This window comes from Nerophis ophidion, linkage group LG13, assembly GCF_033978795.1.
Source record: "Nerophis ophidion isolate RoL-2023_Sa linkage group LG13, RoL_Noph_v1.0, whole genome shotgun sequence".
NCBI classification, from domain to species: Eukaryota; Metazoa; Chordata; class Actinopteri; order Syngnathiformes; family Syngnathidae; genus Nerophis; species Nerophis ophidion.
In genome coordinates, this window is record NC_084623.1 from 51,103,979 (window position 1) to 51,111,376 (window position 7,398).

The window sequence follows — 7,398 nt, forward strand, 5'->3', positions numbered from 1 at the left end:
GTTTTCTGGTCTGTTTTAACAAATACAGATCATGAGAGTCTTGTAAAACAAATTGAGGAGTATGGCGGATACTCTCGAAGTAGAATGGGTAACATTTTCTATTGAACAGTTAGGTGTCGGACATTTAATACACATTACAGTCATGTAATGGCAACAGTCCATCATTTTTAAGCAAAATACGGTAGTATAAAAACTCACTTTGAAGTCATGTTCAAGAGATTTTAAACGGTCTTAAAAAGACTCCCAATTAACTCAATTATATAAATCTCAAGAAGTCATAAGACAATCATTGAAACATTGTAAGAAAGGGATATTAAAGAAAATGTGTTTGATATTGGACATGGGATGCATGGTTCTTTGAAGGGAACACATTGTCAGCGATTCCTTTCGAAGAGTCGTTTAAAATACCGTCTGGTTGATATAGTTACTTTTTCAAACTGTTTTGGGGTTTTGTTTTGTACATGTATTTTTTTTAAATCAAGGAAACAATCGCTAGTTATACGACAATATGTATATCAAAATTAGATTTATACAAAAATTACTGTGTTGGTGGGAATTATTCTGAAATATTGACCAAATATATATATATATTACTATAAATATATTTTATAGTAAACATTTCATGAGGAAGTGCTGTATTTCCATGCTTTGGCATTGGCATAATTTGAATTTTTAACAGTATAGAAAAAAAATACATGTGAGTAAGAATCAAATGCATTAGTATGAATACATCAAAACAAAAATTGAGTACAAAAGTGTACTATCATACTCGGTGTGTGCACGCTTAAACTATTTAGAACAGTGAATCTCAAATCTTTTTCCACCAAATATCACCTCAGAAAACACATGACTATCATTAAGACAGTAGCGTAATAGGCCTAAATGTTTATCACAAACAAGGCAGAGGTTTTATTTAACAACATTTTGGCCACTATAATGTTACACACAGTTTGAACAGTAACACTGTTTGAATATTTAATGAAGTCATTCTTTGGCAAACCACTAGATGGGGCCGTACCAGTTTGAGAATCACTGATTTAGAATAATGAACATGAAAAGTGAATTCAAATAAATGCAATTACAAATATTAAGTTTATAATATACGATCAGTGTCAGAGCTTGGTCCGCATTGCCGGCAGTAAGTCGGACACGTTTCCAGTGTGGGTCGGACTCCGCCAAGGCTGTCCTTTGTCACCGATTCTGTTCATAACTTTTATGGACAGAATTTCTAGGCGCAGTCAAGGCGTTGAGGGGTTCCGGTTTGGTGGCCATGGGATTAGGTCTCTGCTTTTTGCTGACGATGTGGTCCTGATGGTTTCATCTGGCCGGGATCTTCAGCTCTCGCTGGATCGGTTCGCAGCCGAGTGTGAAGCGACCGGAATGAGAATCAGCACCTCCAAGTCCGAGTTCATGGTTCTCTCCCGGAAAAGGGTGGAGTGCCATCTCCTAGTTGGGGAAAAGACCCTGCCCCAAGTGGAGGAGTTCAAATACCTAGGAGTCTTGTTCACGAGTGAGGGAAGAGTTGATCGTGAGGTCGGTGCGGCGTCTTCAGTAATGCGGACATTGTACCGATCCGTTGTGGTGAAGAAGGAGCTGAGCCGGAAGGCAAAGCTCTCAATTTACCGGTCGATCTACGTTCCCACCCTCACCTATGGTCATGAGCTTTGGGTTATTACCGAAATGAGTTTCTTCCGCTGTTGGCGGGGCTCTCCCTTAGAGATAGGGTGAGAAGCTCTGCCATTTAGGAGGAACGCAAAGTAAAGCCGCTGCTCCTCCACATTGAGAGGAGCCAGATGAGGTGGTTCGGGCATCTGGTCAGGATGCCACCCGAACGCCTCCCTAGAGAGGTGTTTAGGGCACATCCAACCGGTACGAGGCCACGGGGAAGACCCAGGACACGTTGGGAAGACTATGTCTCCCGGCTGGCCTGGGAACGCCTCGGGATCCCCCGGGAGGAGCTGGACGAAGTGGCTGGGGAGAGGGAAGTCTGGGCTTCTCTGCTTAGGCTGCTGCCCCTGCGATCTAACCTTGGATAAGCGGAAGAAGATGGATGGAGATATATATATATATATCCATTCATCCATTTTCTACCGCTTATTCCCTTTTGGGGTCGCGGGGGGCGCTGGCGCCTATCTCAGCTACAATCTGGCGGAAGGCGGGGTACACCCTGGACAAGTCGCCACCTCATCGCAGGATATATATATATATATATACACATCCATCCATCCATTTTCTACCGCTTATTCCCTTTTGGGGTCGCGGGGGGCGCTGGCGCCTATCTCAGCTACAATCGGGCGGAAGGCGGGGTACACCCTGGACAAGTCGCCACCTCATCGCAGGATATATATATTTTTTTTTTAATCTTTTATTTTGTTTGTTTTTAACAATTTTTACTATCTTTCTTTAACTATTTCTCTATCCCAGTTGCCAGTCGAATAGTGAGCAATTGCCAACGCAAATTTGCATGTGCATAAAAAAACGACTCACAACTGGGAGTCGGGTTTCATCTGTGACTTAAAAGAGCCGTCCAAAAAAGTCGATTTGTTCGCGAACCTCACTTCTATCAAATGAAGTCATAGAACTTCTAGAGTCAAAGAGAGGAAAGACAAAACGACAATATACTCATATATAAAGCCGCTGTTTACAATATTACTGTAAAAAAAAGAATATATTTGTTGCAAAGTTCTACATTATGGTTTTATTTACGAAAGACGGGACATTTTAAAAGAAGTCATATAACTAGATATACCGGGCAGTCTCTTTAAGACGTAGGGTGTTATTTTTTTTTTTACAAGTGAAAGGAAGGTAGAAATGAAGGTTATTTCAGGCGGTGGACACTCCAACACAGAGAGAGCTGCTGCCTTTAAAAGCAAGTTTATTTTTGGTGTCTTGACATTAGAGCTCATCTGTCATGGCTGCCACTCTACTGTGTGAATTTCCATGTTGTTCGTCTTCTTCCTCCCAGTGATGGATACTCTTTCATAGCAACGCGGTGAGTACTTCTCTGCTTCTCTTCACGGCCATTCGTCCAAGCCCTGTCAAATATTTGGCGGTAATTGTCGTTATAAACGTGTTAATTAAACTTATCTTGTCAAAGTTTGGACCATTTGTACAACACTGAGTCGGGGAAGTAAGATCCGGATGTTAACATAATAATGGCGGACATCGTGTCCCGCCAAACAATTAGGCATCCAAAGTTAACTTGTGTCACTCTAAACTTATTGTTGTGTTTTATTACTCACACAAACGTGACATGGGCATCGTATTAAACCGTTTTGAAATGTATGTGTACATGACTGGTTTTAACATCAGTGACGCAGCATTGGCTGTTGGGACGCGAGAAATTAAGCCGCCATCTTGAAGTGGTGATGAGAAGCCGGCGAGTAGCCTAAAACAGGGGTCACCAATCGTTTCGAAACCAAGAGTTACTTCTTGGGTAATGATTAATGTGAAGGGCTACCAGTTTGATACACACTTAAATAAATTGCCAGAAATAGCCAATTTGCTCAATTTACCTTTAACTATATTTTATTATTAATAATTAATTATATTTTTCTTTGTGGAAACACTCATCATCTTAATAACTACCGCTTATTCCCTTTTGGGGTCGCGGGGGGCGCTGGGGCCTATCTCAGCTACAATCGGGCGGAAGGCGGTGTACACCCTGGACAAGTCGCCACCTCATCGCAGGGCCAACGCAGATAGACAGACAACATTCACGCTTACATTCACACACTAGGGCCAATTTAGTGTTGCCAATCAACCTATTTCCAGGTGCATGTCTTTGGAAGTATTATATAATTTATTATTATCATTGTTTATTGTGAGCGAACTGTGGTGCTGAATTTCCCCCAGGGATCAATAAAGTACATTCTATAAATATAATTCACTTCACTTCACTATTCTATTCTATATTTACTGCTAGATTCACCAAGTCAAGTATTTTCTTTTATATATATATATATATATATATATATATATATATATATATATATATATATATAAAATAAGGATGGACAGTTCAACCCTTAACTCAACAATGAGTAGATGAGTGTTATGTGTTTGTATATGTGTAAATAAATGAACACTGAAATTCAAGTATCTCTTTTATATATATATATATATATATATATATATATATATATATATATAAGAAATACTTGACTGTCAGTGAATTGTAGCTATATATATATATATATATATATATATATATATAAAAGAGATACTTGAATTTCAGTGTTCATTTATTTACACATATACAAACACATAACACTCATCTACTCATTGTTGAGTTAAGGGTTGAACTGTCCATCCTTATTTTTCTAACCATATGCATGTACAGTAGATAGCAGTATTGTCCTGTTTAAGAGTGTCACAACATTGCTGTTTATGGCAGACGAACTGCTTTACAGTAGACGAAAACGGACTGCTGTTGTTGTGTGTTGTTGCTGCGCTGGGAGGACGTTAATGAAACTGCCTAACAATAAACCCACATAAGAAACCAATAACTCGCCCTCGATCATTCTACAGTTATAACATCATAGGACAGACTCGCTCTTTATACACATCACTCAGGTCCACATGGAGCTGGAGGGGGCGCCTGAATTTAGGTTGATTTACGGGAGAAAATTTGTCCCGGGAGGTTTTTGGGAGAGGTGCTGAATTTCGGGAGTCTCCCGGAAAATCCGGGGTTGTTGGCAAATATGGTAGACGCAACACTGGCTGCTGGAACGCGAGAAAGTCGGCCGCCATCTTGAAGTGGTGATGAGGAGCCGGCGAGCAGCCTAAACTGACAGTTAACTGGTAGAAAACCAAGATGCCGGGGTGGTGTTCAAAAGTTTTCCTGCTCAACTGTTGAAAGTAAGAATCGGGGGATTACTTTTCACAAGTAAAATTAACATTAACGTAGGGCTGGGCGATATAAACAATATATTGCAGGTTTGTCTCTGTGCGATATAGAAAATGACTATATCGTAATATTCGATTATATGTTCTCACACAGTTGCTTTTAGCTGCGGGCATTCCATTACTGGCGTTTCTCACTCCTTCTCGTCTCTCCTTCTCACAGAGACTTAAAACAAGCCCGCCTTCTTACATACGTCACACACTGCCGAGGGTCTAGCATCATACGCTCTCGCCGAGCAGAGAGGTAGCTGCATGGCTAATGTTAGTTGAGGCAGGTCGTGCAAGCGGAGTGGAGCTTGTGAGAATACAAAAGAGAGAAGGTGCGAAACTGATCACAAATGGAGGAAGAACAATAAATGCCCAAAATAAAGAGCAGGGGCTCCATCATCTGGCGGTGGTTTGGCTTCAAGTGGGAATATATTCAGCAGACAACAGCAATATGCAAAGTATGCAGCAGAAGTGTTACTACAAAAAGGTAGCAACACTATTAATTTGTTCTTTAATTTATAAAGTCACCCGTGAGAGATTAAGAGTATTTGATAAATACAGTTTTGACCCCGAAAGGGAATAAGCGGTAGAAAATGGATGGATGGATGGACTTAGTTGTGATTCCCCTCTCTGCATGAAAGTTTAAAAGTAGCATATTATTAATGCAGTATGAAGAAGAATGTTTTAATGTAGACACATAGAATCATCATACTGCTGAGATTATATGCATCAAGTGTTCATTCAAGGGCAAGGCAAAATATCGTAATATATATCGTATATCGCAATATGGCATAAAAAATTTGGGATATTAATAAAAGCCAATATTGCCCAGCCCTACATTAACGTACTATTGGTTGTATTTTGTGAAAATAATATTACCACAGAGTTGAGAAGGGGCAAAGATCTTCAATAGGACTGAAATTGTAGCCGCTAGCAAACGATAGTATGACCAAAAATGCAAAAAAAAATAATAATAAATCTGTCGAGAGCTACAAAAAATTAAAAGCATTATATAAGTGTCTATATTAGCTATATTAGCCTACTATCAAAATCAGTATTTGTCGCAGGCTGACAGGCAATGTAATATTTATTCTACGCAATTTTACAACATTGGAAAACATGAGTAAAACGGAGGCTTCTCAGAGGACCAACGGTATTGATGTATGTGTCCAAGTTAAAGGAAACTGCACGCTGTCTGGTTTATTACACTCTTTGCAAGTTGGGTAAGGTTTTGCTGTGGTCTATAACGGTACACAAACCACTATCAGAAATGAAGTAAATATTACATACAGATAAATGTGTCATGAGAAACGCAAATATAAATTAAATACACCGAGGACAAATGTCAAGGAAATTAAATGAGCTCAATTATACCTACAAACGAGGCGTCCATCCATCCATTTTCTACCGCTTATTCCCTTTTTGGTGTCGCGGGGGGCGCTGGCGCCTATCTCAGCTACAATCGGGCGGAAGGCGGGGTACACCCTGGACAAGTCGCCACCTCATCGCAGGGCCATCACAGACAGACAGACAACATTCACACTCACATTCACACACTAGGGCCGATTTAGTGTTGCCAATCAACCTATCCCCAGGTGCATGTCTTTGAACGAGGCATAATGATGCAATATGTACATACAGCGAACCTAAATAGCATCCATCCATTTTCTACCGCTTATTCCCTTTGGGGTCGCAGGGGGCGCTGGTGCCTATCTCAGCTACAATTGGGCGGAAGGGGGAGTACACCCTAGACAAGTCACCACCTCATCGCAAGGCCCACACAGATAGACAGACAACATTCACACTCACATTCACACACTAGGGCCAATTTTAGTGTTGCCTAGCATGTTAGCATAAATTCCTTTGAAGTCATGCACTGACCAAATATGCACTCCAATAAGTCAATAACATCAACAAAGCTCACCTTTGTGCATTCACGCACAGCATAAAAAGTTTGGTGGACAAAATGAGACAAACAAGTAGTGGAATAAAATATGTCTTTCTGTGGCCGCGTCTGGGAAAGTTGTACATGTAAACAAACTACGGTGAGTTCAAAGACCGCCAAAATTAGTAGGACCAAACGGCGCTCTCTAAAACCTCTCATCAATGAATTATGTTTAAGACTTGTCCTGGGTGTACCCCGCCATCCGCCCGATTGTAGCTGAGATAGGCACCCGCGACCCCAAAGGGAATAAGCGGTAGAAATGGATGGATTAACAGTGGGATTTCTAACATTTAGGAATGTTTGTGTCATGTTTGTCCTCCTACAAAAAACATATTAAAACAAAACATTATTTTTTTTCCTCATCTTTTTCCATTTTCATACATTTTAGAAAAGGCTCCAGGGAGCCACTAGGGCGGCGCTAAAGAGTCGCATGCGTCTCTCGAGCCGTAGGTTGCAGACCCCTGCCTTAACCTTTAAGTATGCGACCCTTGGTGAAAAAGGTTTGGATGCCTCTAAGTATATTGGTATCTAATGTTCAGCTTTTTTGTCATTATATCAGT

The 7,398-nt window shown here is 40.6% G+C and overlaps 1 protein-coding gene across 1 annotated transcript in view; it reads left to right on the plus strand.

The window, feature by feature from the left end:
• Positions 1-2,571: 2,571 nt before the first annotated feature.
• The window catches only part of LOC133564692 (phosphorylase b kinase gamma catalytic chain, skeletal muscle/heart isoform-like), a 21,416-nt gene continuing 16,589 nt past the window's right edge, over positions 2,572-7,398 (plus strand). The window contains exon 1 of the mRNA XM_061919165.1: positions 2,572-2,992. The gene's annotated coding sequence lies outside the window, so the exon portion shown is untranslated. The remainder of the gene's footprint in view (positions 2,993-7,398) is intronic.